Source organism: Pyxicephalus adspersus, chromosome 4 (assembly GCF_032062135.1).
Source record: "Pyxicephalus adspersus chromosome 4, UCB_Pads_2.0, whole genome shotgun sequence".
NCBI classification, from domain to species: Eukaryota; Metazoa; Chordata; class Amphibia; order Anura; family Pyxicephalidae; genus Pyxicephalus; species Pyxicephalus adspersus.
In genome coordinates, this window is record NC_092861.1 from 66,257,941 (window position 1) to 66,278,428 (window position 20,488).

The 20,488-nt window shown below is 38.5% G+C and overlaps 1 protein-coding gene across 5 annotated transcripts in view; it reads left to right on the plus strand.

Moving 5' to 3' along the window:
- The window catches only part of ADGRB3 (adhesion G protein-coupled receptor B3), a 510,634-nt gene that overhangs the window by 379,113 nt on the left and 111,033 nt on the right, over positions 1–20,488 (plus strand). The window lies entirely within an intron of this gene.

Genomic DNA, 20,488 nt, shown 5'->3' on the forward strand with positions numbered 1-20,488 from the left:
TAAGAAACCTTTGTGGTTGGCAAACTGCTGTTGTGCGGTCAGGAAAGAAAACAGCACTGCTGGTAGCCAGATTTGCATGCACCTGTGCCTGTGTGCAAATCTTTATGCAACATCATGTGGCCAAAAGTGACTTGCTACTTTTGGAAACCACATTTGCCAATGCAAAGCTGGATGCAAAAACTGATTCCCAACGAGGTTGGAATCACAGTTGATCCCATGGCAGAATGCTGAGAAGCACCATCGGTTGGAAGTGGCCTTAAAACAGGTGACCTATGACAGTTGTCCACGAGAAAATTTTGGTGGTCCGTGGCTCTGGCACCCCCGAGCCAGGAGAAGGACCCCACTTGGGGAGACGCACCAGCCACAGACATGGACCACATCCTCCGTACAGATCCCAGGCTCGGAGAAGTGGGCGGGTTGTGTCCCTGGACACAACCCGCCCACTCTCACATGGCAGGCTCAGATCTGCGATGGGAAAGTGGGTGGGGTTATGTCATCATGACATTATTGTGGTGGGGGGTTCTCCCTCTTTGAGTGACACCTTGCTCCCTGCGCATGCGATCAGGAGCTGGTAATATTAGTGGTGCGGGGGATCAAAAAGTTTGGCAACCACTGACCTATGATACAATATATACTGTTACCTTTGTTATCTGTTTAATATGTGATTCAAACTTGCCTACGCTTCTTTTGTCTTTTAAAACCCCCACTACTTCCCACCACGACATATCTCCCCTCTTATTGTGTATAAATTCCCACATCTCCTAGATTGTAAGCACTTCAGGGCAGGGTCCTCTCCTCCTGTGTCACTGTCTGTATCTGTCTGTCATGTGCAACTCTTATTTAATGTACAGCGCTGCCTAATATGTTGGCGCTATATAAATACTGTGTATTATTATTAATTATAATAATAATAATACTAAATACACGTTATTTTTTTCTAATGAATACTTCAGCTAGAAGACATAGAAGATATAATACATATGCATGTGTTATAGCAGCCTGGATGCTACAATCCATTAGTGGTCAAATCATTTTATTCATGGTTTTTGGCAGTAATAGGTATTATGTAATACTGTAATTTTACTATTAGCAATGACTTGCTGTGTAGTGACAGGATGTCCTGCCAAATGCACTGTCACAGTTTTATTAAAAATATTAGTGATCTATTAAGCAAATGTAAAAGAGGCAAGCATCACTTGTACAGTTGATTTTATATTTATTTGAGTGTTACCATACTCTGACATACTAGCCTTTCATTTAATCAATTTTTTTGGCATTTGAGGATGACTGACATTTTTTAGGGTATAGGAAAAGGTATAATTAAAGTATAACTACATTATACTTTGTAATATAATATTGTTTTTTTTTACAATATTTTAACAGTTATGAAAAAATGAATTACACTGCAGTGACATAAAATATTTTATCCTAATCTGTTTTGTGTCAACACCTGTGGGTTAAGTGGTTTGATGGCTTCTGTAAACTGGGTGGCAATGACAGAGATTGTCCTCTACAATCCTTTCTCCATCACTGCCACCATCCACACGCCATGAGTTATAGCACTAATTCGAGCTAATAATATATCAGGTGCCAAGCAGGACAAAAACATGATGCAACGGTTTCTGCCACCATTTCAAAGCACTGGTCATGTCTGTTGAATAGAATAATAGTCAAGTGCTTTTTTCTATTTCTTCATCCCAGATTTACAGATTAGTTACAGTGACCTATCATCATGTTTGGCACAGACATGCAATTTGCAAGTTATTTACTTGCTCCACTTGATTTATTTCATGATCATTATAAATAGCCCTATTGATTACAAGGACTTCTAATAGTCAGTGACAAGGTCCTATATTATGTATCAAATTGTATTTATACTCCTCTCATTTTGTATTATGATTGTCACACCGCAGAAGAAGCAGGCACTTTTGCCTCCAACATTGTTCAATATAACCTTGTAGACAATTTGAGTTACTGCACAGGAGCACTTGTGACTGGGACAAAGCATTATCACCTTGTAACAATGTCTGTAACAACACCTTGTAAGTGTCTGAACAAGCACCCTAATAATATGATCACCAGTTTTATATAATGCAATCTGCAGACTGAAAATACTTTAAAAGGTTAAGCTCATAATGCAATTTAGTTATTGGGTTGGTAATAATGCAGTGATTTGTCTGTCCACACATGTCCTAATTTCTCTGCATTGTTAATATAACCTTTCCCACCCTAGGCACTAAGCAGCCAGTTGTATTTTTAAATATATATTCCTATATATTTAGAGAACTAGATGCACTACAAGAGAAAAGCCTAGGACCACAAACTGCCTACCATTGACAACACAGCAACAAAAAGTGGAAAAAATCCTATGGCAGGAGGGAAAAACCGACAGCAGCAAACAAAAGTAGAATTGTTCTGCCATTAGATATACACCCTTCCCAAATCAGGACCTTAAAAAAATGACAGGCAAGCCTATAGGGAGAGGTGGAGATCTGAGGATTATTTTAGCCTGAGAATTTCTATTTATTAGAGCAGGCCTTTATATTTATATTTGCTTCAATATAATTTTAAAAAAATGCATCAGTACTAGATTTCACTTTCCCTAGATAGCAACTTTATCAGATTTTAGGGTTGTAGTCATTTTTCTAATTGATGTAGAGATAAAAGAAAATAAAAATGAAAATGCCATTTAAATATATATTTTTAGGAAAACTATGTAAGGTTAAAACCTTTAAACTGTTTACAAGAAAAGTATCCTTGGAGAATGTTCCATTTTGTACTCAATTATGAACAATAGCACAGTACATATTTATCCTTGACTGCAGGCTTTTTCTCTGCAGATAACATTGCACACTGTATTCTGTACTTTTACACCAAATTGTTTGCAATCAGTTAAAATATTTAATGCAACAACAGACAGGTCAATGACATATAAAAGAATCATTTTTATTGCAGTTTGAAAAACATTAGTTAGCGTGGTGACCCTAGATCCTTAAAGAGATTAAGATTTTAATTTGCTCAGTCTGACATTTTTATTCCTTCTGCCTCCTGAAAGTCATTGAAGCATGGGTGTATGTATTTCTTTATTGCCTAATGTGCCAAGTAAACGTGAATGAGGGTTTTTTAAATCAGTTCAATTTGTCACTGCACTGGAAATCTGTTTGACTTTCATATTGAAAACCTTCTTAAAATAATGAAGCTCTTCAACACTTTAGAATTACTTTGCGTTGCATATAGTTATTTGAAATTATTGTAGCACTTCAGTGTCTTTTATAAGTGTTTCTCCTTGCAAGTGAATGGGGTTCAGGAACTGATGTGTATAGTGTGATTTAAAATTATTAGTTTTCGGATTTTTAGGAGTGCTTCAATCTCCTTAATTAGAATTCCAATGTGTAAAGCGCTCCAGTGATTTCCAATTGCTGTGTGCTGCATACCTTTTACTTTAGATTACACTAGATAGAAATACCAAATGGGAATACTACAGTTGAATGTCATGTTAAATAAGACATGAATTGAAAAAGATATTGAAATGTTTATTAAAACTCTAAATAGGTAAAAAAAAAAAAAAAGTTAAATACACAGTACACAGTTGGGATTTATGTTAGTGAAACCTTTTTCTTGTTCAAGCAATCTTGGGGTTCTTTCATCTTTGTTGGCGGGAAAGTAACAATTTACTTACTAAGATCTTTGGCAACCTACCCTATCTCTTAACAGAAGCAATGATGCTGATGTGCTGCTCAATTAGCAGGTTGGGTAAAAGTAAGCTGACATTCTATTTGAGAAGTTCTCAATTGATAGATTGCAAGGTCCTTGGCCTATGAAGCCTTGCAAACACTTTAAGCCCATAAAGAATGTGTAGACATTTCAGGGTGTGCATTCTTTATCAGTAATTTTGTTTACACACATCAATGGACATGACAAGCTCACTTAAAAAAAATAGCTTTGTTGTTCTCAATAGTATTTCACTGGAGAGTACTTGACCTACTGCACAAGTACAAGAGTACTACTTTTCAATTGTAGTTAAAAATATATTTTTTAGCTATTTTAGTGCATCACGGCAGCAGAATGCATTGAGTTTGAACTTTTACAGTCTATTGAAAGTGTCTTGTTAAGTACTGTAAATACTGAAGTATAAACTAAGATTTGTTTTCCCTTAAAATTTCATTAGACTGGGCCACATCGTGGATGGTGCGGTGCAAAGTGCATAACAAACTCTTGCCATCAGAGACATAAGACTTTTGTTTGTTACACACTTTAAATGAGGACACAGCACCATCTACTGGTGGTCAACAATAATGCAAAAAACATCATTTAAGAGCAAGTGACCATGATTGTCAACTCAAGGCACAAAGGGCCTGATTTATGAAAGCTCTCCAAGGCTGGGGAGAATACACTTTCAGACGTGAAGCTGAATAATCTAGAAAACATGGAATGGATTTTTTTTCTGCCTCCAAACAGCACACTCTATTGGTTGCTAGGAAAAGCAGGTTTATGGCAAGAAGGGTGCAAACATTGGGTCAGGGGATGCTGCATGTTTTTATTTATTAAGTAAACTTGTACTCGTCCACACAGGCCAGAGCAACGGGTTATCTGTAATACTCCTTTCACTAAAAAGCAGCAAAACATATTAGTTATTTGTTTCTGGTAGTGTCAGTATGGTACTGATTGTGTTTGTAGACATTTTTCTGGACAAACAGTAATTATAATAAAATGATTGTGGAATTGTGCAAGTTTGTGCTTGTGTCATTATGGTACTGATTGCATCTCCATGGAGGTTATTTGTTCTTGTCTGTGAAGTATTTATGTTGTCTCCACTGGATTGTGATTAGATTAATTTGGATTTGAAACATTAAATAAAGGTGGGGGGTTGGAAATGTACACTGGGTCCCATGGATCTGTAGCTACACCACTGATGAGCGGCCTGTTTTCCTTAACTAAGCCAACCTCAAAAAGCTGCACTTAAGTGCATCTGAAATTTTGCTTTTGTCTTCTCTTCTGAACATTAACATACTCAATGTAATCAAAGCTAACAACTTAATAATTTCCCTGAATGCTGACTGCATCAAACAACCTTCTGTTCTTTATTGCCCTCAATCTACCAATTCATCTTTTGACTTTAGTTTTATTGGCAGTTTGAACTTCAGAGTAAAACACATACAGCTCTATTGATTTTTATTTTAAATGCTTTATTACTATTATAACACATTTTAACTTATGGGAATATATTTTAGATAGTGGCAACTTTTTAGTAAACCATGCAACTTTGTACATTCTTTTAATACCCCATCATTGGGCAATACATGAGTAAAATGAAAAATTCTGCATTAACTCTGGGGTTCCTAATAGATTTTAATACACTGGGGTGTCTTATTTTTTACTAGTTAAAAGAAATATGCGTATTCAGGAATTTTTATTTCAATTTTTGCTTAAACCTCAAAGGTTATTTAACATGACAAAAACAGTATAATACTAGGAAACTTTGCAGGGAAAAACAGTTACATACAAGGTCAAATATACCCTTATGTGATGCAATGGAACATTAAGACAATCATCAAAATATTAATGATACAGATATGACCCTGATTAACATTAGAATATGAAATTACAGTTTAATTAGCTGCACTGTATCTAGAAAAATATTTAATTTATAACAAAGGCAGTTAGGACATATGCCTTGATTATGCACTTGCCTTTCTTATGCTTCCTTCTTAGTTTTATGTTTTTTTCTGTTCTTTAATTGTATTACCTTTGTTGAATAGGATTATGATATTTATATTTATTAAATAATTATGTCCATACCAGCAGCTATGTTAAGACTAGCAATGAGGTTGTGGTGCAGTTACCATTTCCTCATGCCACTGACCTGCTTCCTCCAGTAAGAAACTACATGTAATCTGTCACCCACGGCACCTGCAATAGAGGACGAATGGGGGCAGCAATGAGCAGTTCAGTACTACTTATTCCTGCGTGCTGTCAAATGTGCAATGTAGTATTTTCATAATTTGGTTACTACAATTTGACTAATTAAAATGGAAAGTATTGAATTTAACAAGATTTAACAGAACAGTATGCTGCATTGATGTTCAGCACAGTTATAGGTCTATCATCTTTTGTTTGTCATTTCCCCTATTTTGGTGAAAATCAATATTCTGCATGGATAGGGCTATAAAATACAAGTAAAGTATGAGGTAGATCTATTTAAATATAACTCTGTTTTAAAAGTGTCAAGTTCCAATATAAGTATCAGATAAAAAAAGGGAAAACATTTGAAAAACTATAGGGAGTCTTCATCAATTCCATCACGCAGCTACAAATAGTAAACAGAAGCAGTGTGGCATATTTGGGACATATTTATTATACTTAAGCAGCTTCACTCATATATTTTCTTCCAGCAGCTCTAAAATATCACACAGAATAAATGGTCCTTTTTGTGTTTTAAATATTGTTTTGACTATATTTTAGTATATTTTTCATATTTTGATTTAAAGCATACACACTAGACTTACTTCTCCTCACTCTTTTGTTAGCCCATATTTATCCAATCCTCTTTGGGATCTTTGGCAGTTTTTACCTTTGGGATCTTTGACCTAGCTGGAATAAAGGAACTCCCATGCATGTGATTATGAGTTCATTCATTACCAGCAACCATGTATGTTAGGATCATACATGTTCCTGCACATTATAGAAAAGATTGTGAACATGCAGAAAATTATGTTTTATTGATTAAGGCCTGTCACCATCTGCAATAAGGAACCTGCCTGCTCACAATTTACTTTTTAAGTACAGTTTCAATTTGTGTGTCAATATTAGCATCAGAACTGAACTTCTTGATTGATGATGTTTTTAAATTTGTTCTAGGCACCAATATTAGCTAGAAGAGCTCCATATATACTATAAAAACATATAAATCTGTATAGTTATGAGCCTGTACAACTATGATCAACTTGTTATGATTCAAAATGCCTAACTATCTCACCATGGTTGTACAGTCAAACCTTTGTGGTTCTAACAATCAAGCCATTCTTTGTCCATATAGAGATTATCAGGTAAATACATTTTTGTCCTGCTTCATTATTGGAAGTATGATGATAAATGCCCAGTTTTGATCATCAAGACCAGTAGCCATTTAGTGATAATTGTATAGCAAATATGAATTAGATCTTATACACCAATGCATACCCAGAGAGCAATCATTAAATATGTTTGGGTACAAGAGTGACAGAACCCATCAGTGCTTCATTAGTTGTTTACCGCTTGTACCACACAGTAATTATACCTACCATTTTTCACCTTCCATTTATGCATATTATATAACATTTATATGTTATATAATGTTAGACATTGCTATCTTTTCTCTACACCATACTCAGTAACATTATATCTTGATGTATTTAATTACAATGCAAGTCATAATACCATACACTGTACTAGTCTTTAACTCTTTAACTTAGTATTTTGTTAATGCATGTATTATTTTATGTAGGCAGTATGGATGAGAATGCTTGTGAGTAATTACTGTTCCACCACATCAACTGCTGAAGGTATCACGTTATTGCTTAGGCACGGGCATTAATTAGCAGGCAATTTTAGATGAAATCAATGAGTCACCATGGCTAATCTCTGCAATACCAATTTCGCTGATTACATTGGTGGCATTTTCTCAGATAACATAAACAATGTGAATACAGTTGTTAGACCTTTTACATATTTCATGTAATTTATATGATTTTACAAAACCACATATCCATGTGACAAGTGGAACATTTATCATGTTCAACAATTATGTCATTTTAAATATATGTCAGAAAGAATAGAAAACATAACAGTCGCTTGAGTACTTAGTGAAGGGAAAAACATCAACTCAACAAGTCTCTGGGGATTCGTTGTAACAAAGGGTCATTACAAGGTCTGGGTTATATAAACACCAATGCTTTTACTTAAAGAAAACATGGAAATGCAAAAAAATAATGTTCATTCCTTAATTTTAACTATTTTACAGAATTATCAGTAACTAGTTGGAGCAGAGTTGTAGTGCACAAAAATGGAAACACAACAGATTCTGCTTATAATATGTGCAGAGCAGAGGGGTGTCATTGCTGCTATCACTGCGCAGTCTGTGCAAGCTGCTTCTGTCAGTGTCTCTGTTTTGTCATCAGATAAATGGGAGTCAGTTCTGAGAGCCTCAAATGTAAAAACATGATAGCACGGACATACTACACTACAAACCGTCTTTTAAGTGATAGCCCTCAGTCTGCCTGGAGTGCTGATGTCACATGCAAAATGGCTGTTCCAAACAGCAGTCTCCAACAGGCTCAATGTCAAATTATAACTCTGGGGAGATAAAATGCACTAAATGTAGTCATTGGGGTTTTGTGTATTAGGATTGTTGCTGATATAAATAGCATAGGGGGTCTCTAGGATAAACTAAACAGTATGCATGTAATTATATGAACCAGGACAGGCGTCAGTAACAAATTATTTACCCCAATTAAACATAATACATAATTTACATTTACAAACAAGTTAATGACTATACTTAGGTAGAAATTATTTATCACATTCTTATTAAACAATTAGGAATGACATTTGGTTTGCCACTATAGTGGATTCACATTCAACATTCATCATTTTCATGAACCTGGGTTTCCTTTTATTTCCTATCAGCCAATGGAAATGTTGCATGCCATGTATATTACCAACCAACTTTCTAGCAGCCTTCCTATTCACCAAGAATTACACAATTGTAACAAATAAACATTTAAACAGTTGAAAAAGAAAAGAAAAAAGTGAGATGTTCCCCATTCAGTACCTTCCGATTGAAACCTGATCTGAGGTTTGCTTGTATGGGTTTGTAAATGCCCAGGAATATTCACTAAACCTATAGTGAAGCAAACCTAGGCACATTCATCACTACTAGTAACAGTATTTTTAGTGTTTCCTTCCAAACACATACGAGCCAATTTTTAACACATAAATTCCCTAAAGTTTGGAAATATATGTTAATAAAAATATAATAAAGCCTAGTGACAGGCAAACAGTAAAATACAAAGTTGAAATACAATAATATAAGGGAATTATTTTGACACCTGTATTTAGTTTTGTAGTTCTTTATAAAAAATCAGACAGCTTGAAGACGTGAAGATGTTTGTAATAGTGGTATAATTTTGTGGAGAAGTACTAATAGGTATGTCATTTTATAAAATCCTCAGTTAGCCATTATTATTGCAATGTTTTTTTTTTTCATCGACTAATACACCAATTCGTTAGCATTTGCTTGAATTGGTGGAAGGAGTGGGAGGGCATAGAAGTATGGATATGTACACATACTAGATGAATGTCATCCAAGATGTGGAATTGTGATTGGCTCCAGCAAAAATCTTTAGTGTGTACAGCTGTACCCCAACATTGCTCACTGATATATCTTGGCAGGTTAATAAAATGTGGACTGGGGATAACCACTGTACTTTCCAATGAAGATGGACACAGTAGGGTGCCCCAGTGGAGGTGAAAATCGCTTTGTGTAAAGCACTGATTTATTTTGGTGTCACTGGAAGTGATTGTGAAATATTGTTTCTAAGGTCATTGCGTCTGATTTAATAAAGCTCTCCAAGGCTGGAGAAAATACACTTTCATCAGTAAATCTGGGTGATCCAGCAAACCTGGAATGGAACTGGTCAAAAAATTTAAAACAAAACTTTTAGGAAATCCATTTCAGGTTTGGTGGATCATCCAGCTTCACTGATAAGAGTGTATCCTCTCCAGCCTTGGGGACCATTAATAAATCAGACTCATTATTCTAACGTGTAACGCCTTACAACAAGGCCTGAGATCGGAGATGCTGAAAAAGTTAAAAAGTAATTCCCTTTGGATACCTGCCCACAGATCTGATCCTTTGTAATATATCTGCCTTGCTGACAGATGCTACTTGTCCTTAATTTATACATACTTTATGTTGAGATCAGTGTCAGGTTGCTGGAGGGCCCATCAAACATTTGTCATGGGCTGCATGAACTGTGGTTACACCCCTGTTCTGCAGTTTCCTTGTATTACCTTTTTTACTGCATACATGCGTACAACAGAGCCTGTTTGGCACATAGCACTGTCTCTTTATCTGTCATTCCTGGTTTGGTGCAGGTGATTACAGCTGGCTCATATCATGACAAAAATCAGACATGCCAATTGTCTTTAATATTAAATTTTTTTTTTAATGAATACTCTACTACACTACATGTTTTTTCCCCCTTTTTATGTGCTTGAAGTTCAGTTTTAAGAAGTAAGTAAACCCATTATTTTTGCATGACCAGCTTTAAGCATTAAAGAAGATATGTGAATAATTTAAATTAAAATAGCCTAACTTTATATTTATATTATTCATTTTCATGTTGTTGTATTGTAATAATGAGCTTTTAGTTTTTAAAAGCTGAAGGAAAAGAATTCTGCCATTAATACTGCAAGCTGCGAATCAAATTAAAATCAAGTAAGGAGGTTAAATCATTTTAAACTAAATGTTACTTATGAGAACCAATCTCACTCTTTATTGCAATGATGCAAATGTGTTTTGTTCTCAAACGAGAAACTGCAACATGCTTTACACCATTTTCAGGAACAATTTCATTAGGTCTTACTGAATACCTGAATGTTCTGCAGAATGAAAAATGCCAGTACCTGGTATTCAGTTGGCATCATCATGACCGCACTAAGGAAAGTGGAGCTAAATTAGATTTGTTTTATAGTTCATGGACTATTGTTCCAATAAAATACAACAACAATGGCATGCCTAATGCCCATGAAAAAAAGTACACTCATAGTTTTCAGATACATATTTTCATGTGAATATAGAGGCATTGTGATTGTCTCAGGGTATCCTTACATAATGTATCTCATTGCATGCCTAAATTTAGCTGTAGACACTGCTGGATATCTGATTTTACCTTCAGGTCTGTGTACAGAGAATGTTCTGTTACAGGAATTTACACAATAAAATAAACCCAAGAAGCCTAAAACAAAAAATGGTTTGCAGGTACAATATAGAAAGACTGTGTCAAAGAATTCTAAATTGGAGGGGATGCTGAAAGGTTTCTGGCTTTATTCCCCCCTGAGAATGATGCACTTGGTACAGCGTAGTTGCAGCTTTTCTAGACCGTTCAAAAATAAACGTCCTTTTGTTAGGCCGGACTATTATCTGTTCCTAAATTTGAAGAAACACCTGAAAGGTGTTCTCTCAGCAGCTCTTAGCAGCATGTTTAACGTCAGAAATGCCCTCAAAACATTGCCCCTTCAGGTGTTTCTTCAAATTTGGAAACAGATATTAGTCCGAAGAAGCCAGGTCAGGTGAGTAGGGGGGATGGTGGACCAATTTGAAACCCAGGGGTGTTCAATTTGGCAGCCACAACGTTGGACGTGTGCACAGGTGCATTGTCCTGCAAAAAAGGATCCCTTTGGTCAACTTTCCACGGTGTTTCGTCTTAATTGCTTCCTTCAGTCCGTCCAGGAGGTTAGCATAATACTGTCTGGTGATACTAGAGCCCTGAGCTAGGTAGTCCACCAACAAAATACCGTGCAGAAAACGGATGCCATGACTTTTTGGCAGATTTCTGGGTTCGGAACTTCTTCGGCCACTGGGACCCGCTGTGGCGCCATTCCATTGACTGTTTCTTGGTTTCAGGATCATAGATGTGGAGCCAGGTTTTATCCTCAGTCACTAACCTAGCCAAAAAGTCCTGTGCAGCTTAAAAATAGGCCAAAACGGCTTTGGATGCTTCAACTCGTTCCGTCTTTTGATCACTGTTCAAACATTTTGGCACCCACTTCTCTGAAAGCTTGCCCATGTCTAAGATAGTGATGATAACAAACCCAACACGCTCCTGTGAGATGTCAAGTATCTGGGCTATCTTTTTTGTGGATGTTCGCTCAATAATCAGAAGGTCCTCAATAATCATCTTATGGACAGCATCGCAGGTTGCCGGGTCAGTTGAGGTTGGGGGGCGCCCACTGCGGGCTCATCTTCAACGGTGAAATTCCCAGTTTTGAAATGGGATATCCAGGTTTTGACAGTGCTGTAGGAAGGGCACATCCCCCCCAGTGTTTGTGACCTCTCGGTGTGAATGTCCTTTGCTGACTTTCCCTGGAGAAACAAAAACTTCATGACGGTCCATAACTCCAACAACGTGAAACTTGCTTGTGCCTCTGCCATCACAGCTTCTCACTAACAGAAAAAACAGTTTTAGGAATCAGAAAGACCTGATATTTGCACAGTTACATACTAAGATATTAGGCTGTCATATGCCCCACACTCATTGCTCTATTTCATCTAAAAGGGGGCAAAGCAAGGAACTTCTCAGCACCCCCTCGTAGTAATGTCACAATCTGGCCAGGTTTGAATTACCAATAGTTTTCTGAACCCTTTTAGCATCTATCAGTGAACCCACATTTAGTTTCAAAGTGTTCAGGGAAAAAATTCTGTTATTCAATTTTGACCCTTTTAAGGCCAATAGACAGGCAATTTAAACAAAGGAATGGAAAGATATGGAAAGATGGGTACTGCCATGATGCCTTGGGGCTGACATGGAAAAGGCACACAACCTTTACATTACAAGCCTGGTGGAAGCTTGTAGAATTAGTTCTACTTTAAAAATTGGCCCTCAGGCAAATGTGTATTGCAGAAAGAGATAGGTGATGTCCCTTCTGCAATGCCTATTCTTACCTGCCTGATTGTCTGCCCAACTATCAAATTTCACTGAGCTGCATTGTAAATAGATACCCTGGCAATCCCAGGTTCCCTTGTGGATGCTGGGACTGAATGAACTCCTGTGTGCCTGCATGGTAGTTACATCATCCTAGTATGGCCAATCAAGATGGCTGAAGATCAGAATACGAAAGAGATAAAAAGAAGAAGAAACTGAGATGTCAAAATCAAAAGGTGACACATACGGCATCCATACAGAATGGGGACAGGTGAGTATCAACTGGGTTTAGTATTATATAGTAAAAAAAAATTGTTCAGTCTGGTTTGCATACAGCAGAAGCACCCTGATTTGATTTATTTCTGTTATAAAAAATAGGTTTTCAGGTAGTTTTAGCAGAGACACATGTTTTTTCAACGGGCAATAATAGAGTTGTAAATATAAACTGGCTAAGCCTGTTGTCCCAGCCAAACTGTTCATCTGGCCAATTTCTAATAATCTGTAATTATTTTTCATTTTTCACAAGCAATACTAGGCTATGATGTACTAGAGGTACAGGGTACAAGCAGTGGTTTTCTTTAAAAAATCACAAGACTACAGATGATAAAGCAGTATAAAACTGGTCATAAGCAGGGCAGTTTCATGAGCAAGACTATTCTAAACGGCCAGCGGAACACAAGATGCCGGCCGGCTTCTTACCTGGTCCCGCTGGTATACGAGAAGGCACCCGACGCTGGAAAGGGAGACCGACGGACGACGATCGACGGAGGACGACGCTGGAACACGAACCCGACGCTGGATGAGCACAGGGGGACCGAGATTTTCCCTACATTAAAATCCCCACTTACCTGGGTAAGTGGGGATTTTAATGTACGGAAAATCTCGGGCTTAACGAAAAGAGCAACTTTTTTTAGCCCGTACGAAGGTCGGGCTTAACGGCAAGGAGGTTAATAAACAGGATTTGTATAGCGCCAAAATATTTTGCAGCCCTGTAATAAGATAGGGGTAGCAAATGACAGACAGTGACACAGTTGGAAAAGACGACCCTGCACCGAAGAGATTACAATCTAGGTGGTGGGGGAAGTCTCACACAATAGGAGGGGAGATACAGAGTGATAGGTAGTGGTATTTTAAGAGACAGAAGAAAATGGGTAGGCAAGTCTGAAAAAGTGTGTTTTGCGTGCTCTTTTAAATGAGTGGAACGTAGAAGCAAGCCGAATGGGACGGGGAATAGGGGCAGCTCTGGAGAAGTCTTGGAGCCATGCGTGTGATGAGGTTATGAGTGAGGAAGTCATTAGTAGGTCATTGGAGGAGCGAAGACAGCGGCTAGGGGAGTATTTTTCTACCAGGTCAGAAAGGTAGGTTGGACAGGAGCTGTGTAGGGATTTGAAGGCAAAGCACAAGAGCTTGAACTTGATTCTTAGGTAAAATGGAAGCCAGTGAAGCGAACTACAAAGATATGAAGCTGAAGAGGTGGGGAGGGAATGATGGATGAGTCTGGCTGCAGCATTCATAATAGATTGTAGAGGAGAGAGTCGGGTTAGTGGAATACCAAAGAGGAGGAGGTTACAGTAGTCCAGACGAGAGATGATAAGAGCATGTACAAGGAGTTTGGTGGTCTCTGGGGAAAGGTAGGGGTGGATTTTGGAGATGTTGCACAGGTGAAAATGACAGGACCTGGAAATATTCTGAATAAGGGGGGTGAATGAGAGGGCAGAATCGAAGGTGACGCCAGGACAATGTGCCTGAGGGGAGGGCCAAATAACAGTGTTGTTACCAGTTAGGAATATGTCAGGGGGAGATTTGGAATTTGAGGGGGGGAAGATGATGAGTTAGGTTTTATCCAGATTAGGTTTCAGAAATCGGTCAGACATCCATGATGAGTTGGCCGACAGGCAGCGTGAGACCTTATTTAGGACTGAGGGAGACAAGTCAGGGGTGTACAGATAGATTTGAGTGTTATCAGCATACAGATGGTACTGTAAGCCAAAGGGGGATATGAGACTACCCAGAGAGGAGGTGTACAGATAGAAGAGAACCAGTCCAAGGACTGACCCTTGGGGTACACCAACAGGGAGGAGAGTAGGAGAAAAGGAATTATCATTGAAAGAAACTTGAAAGGAGCGGTCAGACAGGTAGGAAGCAAACCAAGAGAGAGCAGTGTCAGTGGTACCAATGGAGCTCAAGATTTGGATCAGGAGGGGGTGATCAACAGTGTCAAACACAGGGGAAAGATCAAGGAGAAGGAGGAGTGAAAAATTACCTTGAGACTTAGCTCTGATGACGTCAGTGGCCACTTTAATAAGGGCTGTTTCGGTGGAATGGCAACTCGGAAGCCAGATTGGAGAGGGTCAAGGAGAGAGTTGGTGCTCAGGTAATTGGTGAGTCTTTTAAAAACAAGGAGCTCAAAGAGTTTGGAAACAAATGGGAGATAGGACGGTAGCTGGAAGGTAAGGAGGGGTCTAGTGAGGGAGAATTATGGCATGTTTGAAAGCGGAGGGGTAGATACCAGTAGAAAGGGAGAGGTTGAATAGTTTGGTTAAGGCCGGGGCCATTGTGGAGGAATGGGCACAGAGTAGATCAGAGGGAATTGGATCAAATGGACAGGTAGTAGATGGAGATGATGGGAGAAGAGAGGAGACTTCATCCACAGTAACAGGGCTGAGGGAGGCCAGTGATGATTTACAAGTAGAAGGGGTGGATATGGTTGGGGTGACCTGGTGAGCAGAGTCATCATGTCTGATTTTGTCAATCTTATCTCTAAAGTAGGTGGCAATGTCTTGGGCAGTGAAGGACGTTGTGGGCGGAGCAGGTGTGGGGTTTAGGAAGGAGTGAATTGTTGAGAAAAGGCTTTGTGGGTTGGAATATTGAAAGGAAATGACAGCGGAGAAGTAATTTTGCTTGGTGATAGTGAGTTCAGTGTTAAAGTGTTGTAGTTTGGCTTTGTAGTCCATGAAGTCAGCGCTGAGGCCAGATTTCCTCCACTGGAAGGTGGAAGTGGCAGGGGCAACGTTATCCAGACCTGAGGAGAGAGAGTGGTTTAACTGGGTGTCAGGTCCATCTTGGGAGGTGATTTTGGAGAGAGTGGGGGTGAGGGACGTAAGGCTGTCTGAGAAGAGGTTGTGGTCAAGGTTACGGATATCTTTCTTCCATTGGCAAGGTCTGGGCTGTGGTGGAGGGGGGCATGAGTTAGATAGGTTGAAGGTGATAAGGTTGTGGACAGAAAGGGGAAATGGTGAGTTGTCAAAAAAGGGCAGGGAAGAGAAAGGCTGCAAGGGGGACCAGGGTTAGGTAAGATGTCACCAGCAAGTAGTAATAGAGAAAAAAAGAGCAGAAGTATAGACAGAGAAAGCAGGAGAGTGAATGAGCAAACAGAGAAGGGGTTAACAAACTGGGGGGGAGGAGAGGGAATAGGGGGAGCAGAGAGAGTGCATGGTGAGCAATACATAGTAAACGGTAAATGTGATCCATAGAAGTACAAAGAGCAGTGCAGGAGACTCGAGTCCATGTGAGCACCTCCTGTTATATGGGTTGTAGTGAAGATTATCATCTTTTTAAGTTCCAGGAGTGGGGTAGCAATCAGTCGGGGAGTAACTTGGTGAAAAACAGTTCCGGATGGCAGTAGTAAAGGCATTGAGATGGTTCAATGATTGTTCAGTCCAGAGCCATGAGGTGGGAGTAGCAGAGTGTGATGGTTAGTCCAGTTCTGTTTCCAATTCCTGGTTCAATTCCCTGGATTAATTCTCAAAGGACTTAAAATTTGGGCACGTGGCATTGCCTGTTGTTTAAATAGAAGTGCTTTGGGCCCTCAGTATGGATGGACTGGATCTATGGATTCATTTGGATCTATGCAGTGCATATGGGACCTTGCTTCTTGTTTAACGTGTTATATAATTTGCACATATACATATGCATATGCATATGTACATTGCATCATGGCGGCTCATTGAAAAGGAATGGGCTGGCAATGTACCCTCAACATTTTTTGAAAATAGTGCTAGACCTTTTTTTAAAAAATGTAATGTACTCCAATACAATGCAGATTTGTTAGCATTGTGTATTTATGAGTCATGCATCACCAAGCACACAGTCCAAGGCTCAGTAATTTAATAAGGGTCTATTTATACATTGTTTGACAATTCGATTCTCTTTTCACTCAGGGTTATTCATTTTCCCTCTCAGATTACTTTTTCCCGATTCTCCAGTTCGATTTTATTTTTTGCCCATGAAATTCACCCATCCAAACTTCTCATAGCAAAATATTTGATTTGCTCTGGAGGCATTTCACTTTTTTAAACAAAAGACGTCATATACTTAAAAAGGAATTGCTTCCAAACACTTAAGAACACTTTATGGGCATTTGTAGGCATAAAAAAAACATTATGGGTTCCCCCTTAGAGAATGAAAAAAGGATTGAATTGGCAAATGTCTAAATAGACCCCTAATGAATCAATACTGGATCTAACTGGGCAGAAAGTGGCTCAGTGGTTAGCACTCAGGCCGTGGCAGCGATAGGTCCAAAGTTAGAATCCTGGCCAGGGCACTATCTGCATGGAGTTTGCAAGTTCCCCCCATGTTTGCTTGGCTTTCCATTTTCCTCCCACATTCCAAAAACATGCAGTTAGGTTAATTGGCTTCCTCCCAAATTGACCTTAGACTGCTGTGTTAATAACATTTGACTATGGTAGAATTATTAGATTGTGAGCTCCTTTCAGTGACATGACTATGTACAGCACAGAGTAATATGTTGGCACTATATAAATACTGTGTAATAATAATTACTGTTGTCTTTTGCTATCTTGCTGAAGGTAACGTGAATTCTTGCAAGTTGCTAGGTTAATATTTCATAAATCTGTTAAAACTTAACTTTTTGGTGTGTAGATAGTGTTGACAGAATGTAAACATGCAGTTTAAGTGTAGCATATTTTAAATCAGTGTAGCAGATACAAAATCTTCACTTCAATAAATGAAGGAGAATTTTTGGTGAGGCAGATGACACTTGAATTTGCTGTCAGGTTTACATTTTCAGCATAACTATTGAGCTGAACATCATCTCTGCTTGGGTTTCTGCTTTATAGCAAACATGTACACTCATCAAATTCAACTTGCCTATAGCTGTATGACAGCATTGGTCTTTTCATTAATCTTCTGTTTCCCTAATTCTGCCCAGGGCTGCCCTGAGGTCTCTCCATTCCCATGTATTGGGAGTTATACAGACCACCAATTGCCAACCACATGCCCCTAAATCCATTCAACAGACCATAGCTATTAAATGGCAGCCTCCGAAATTTTCACAGGGTAGTGTCTTGCCTAGGTTTATATTATAGCATAAGACGTCTAAATTTTGCATTCTTGGTTGGCCAAGTTTTGGGTAGTACTGGGGAAAACAGACACCTTGGGCCTGATTTAATAAAGCTTTCCAAGGCTGGAGAGGATACACTTTCATTAGTGAAGCTGGTTGATCCAGCAAACCTGGAAGGGATCTGAGCAAAGATTGAAAACATTTGCTAACAAATAGCAAATGACTTTTAAGAAATCCATTCCGGGTGTGCTGGATCACCCAGCTTCACTGATAAAAGTGTATGCTTTCCAGCCTTGGAGAGCTTGAAAAAAAATCAGCCCATGTGTTTTCTTGTCAATAATAAATGTCTCTCACTGTACCAGTGCATACAGAAATAGTCATGGGGAAGCTTTACTTACATAATGCATATTTTCATATTTGTTTTTGTGTGCGCCAAAAATGCTTTTGAAATGAACAATTTTTAATAAAAGCCTCATGCTGGCAGTTATTCCAAATGGATTGTGCTTCCTATATTCATTGCTTCATTGATCACCTACAGTAAGTGATCGACCACAGGCAAGGCCATCTTTGCCAATACAAATGCAATTCAAATTGCTCAGGGAGGCCAGCACCATTTTGCCAGACAGAAAATGTAACTTTTTATTTTGCCTTCACAGGCTTTTGTATATTGAAAAATGTAAATATTGCATGTATCAAAAATTTTCCTGAACTATTTGCCCCTGAAGTTGAACATATACTGGCAGATAATTCAGTCTTGAAACTTCAGATTTGGAGAAATCTCAGCTTTTACTATCATCTCATTGTTCAGTTTGAAATATATAAAGCAAAATTTGTTACTATGTATATGGAGAGGATTTTTCTGAAATAAAAAAAGCAGTCATCAGCTGCAATAGTACTTTTTTAATAATATACTTATTAATAGTACTAAATCCCAATTATTAGGACAGGTTCTCTTCATTAGGGGAAACACCTCTAGGATTGATACTTACCTTCACTGGCCTCTATAGCTACTCCATTAGACTTAGAGAGACCATACTTGTAAGAATAGCGTAACATACGACCTTCTCATACTTTGATGCAGAGCTCAGGACCTAAGGGGTACAGCACCAGACCCCAAGCAATGCCATGTATACAGATGTGTACACAGACCAAGATTAAGCTTCCACAGAGGGTACTACTCAGGGTCCCATCAGGTGAACAGGTCATCTGGGGAAAGCAGAGAGAGGATCATTGTAAGGAAAGGATACTAAGAGGACCCTGGATAGGCAGCATTGTAGATCTGCACTAAAAGAAATCTGTACTGATGCAATACCTTCTCTTTTTAAATGCACTATACCTGGCTGTTGCAGATCCTTTTCTAACATATGTAGTGTATGCTTCTTCTGGTTTAATGACTCATAGCAGGTGAAAGGCATATTAAAACAGCAGATCAGCAGCAACAGCAGCCTATATATTTCTCAAAGAACTGATTTAATTAGATAATATTAATTTTTATTTAAAAAAAGTAATTTTACTATACCTTGTGCTTTAAATACCCAATCACAGTAATGGTATTTATCTGAGTCCTCCCCAATCTTGATTGGTTATTTGAAGTGCATGGAAGCCAGAATGAAACTGACTGCACTAGTGGATGATCCCCATCTGGCTGATGATAATATTCTGATGAACATATAACCTGTTCTATAGTTGTGTAAAGCATGGGGTACAATATTGCTTGCAGCAAGTAAACAGCCTGCTCCTTGTTTCAAACTAAACAGTCTTTTGATCACATGATCAGAATGCTTTGCTAGTATTGTGTCAGTATCATGCAAAGATAATTGTATTTATTGGATTCCCACATCTTACCTTCTGATTTCTAAATAAATGTTTGTTGTTGTAAGCAAGTCAATGCAGCTAACAACTGATACAGGATCCTGATCAGGATATTTAGCACCCACTGAGTCATTTTTAACAGATTCCTTTTTTTAATATATCTTTGCTGATTTCCTATCGATCCCCCTGAAGGATATTTGCTGAGTGTAAGGCTTGTTAGCTGAGTAGAAAGACAATACTGCAAGGTGTTAACCCCTTCGCCGCCAGGGGGCAGAGCAACGTCTTATCCGCAATGCATTGATACATACAGCTGTAAATATTAAAGGCAAAGGAGGAAAAAAAACATGTTGTGGAATTAGGAATAGACAGGGATCGGCTGCTGATTCCAAGGAAATGTGTGTGAAATCCTGCAGTCTTATTAATACACATTACCTTGCAGTGCTGTATTCCACACCTGGATGGGGTGTTATAAGAAGCCTATTTGTCTTTATACCTATGTACAGCAATGCAAGACTTCAATATACGCAAGGATAAGGATCTTTACTTGAAAATAAAGGTGAATGACTGCACATGTAGTGTATCAGTTACTAGACAGACAGTGTGTACTGCAGCGGAGGGGGTTAATCCAGATGACTAAGTGGTGCCATGGCAGTCTTTGCATTGGTGGCCTTGAGATATTATTCCAGGAAGG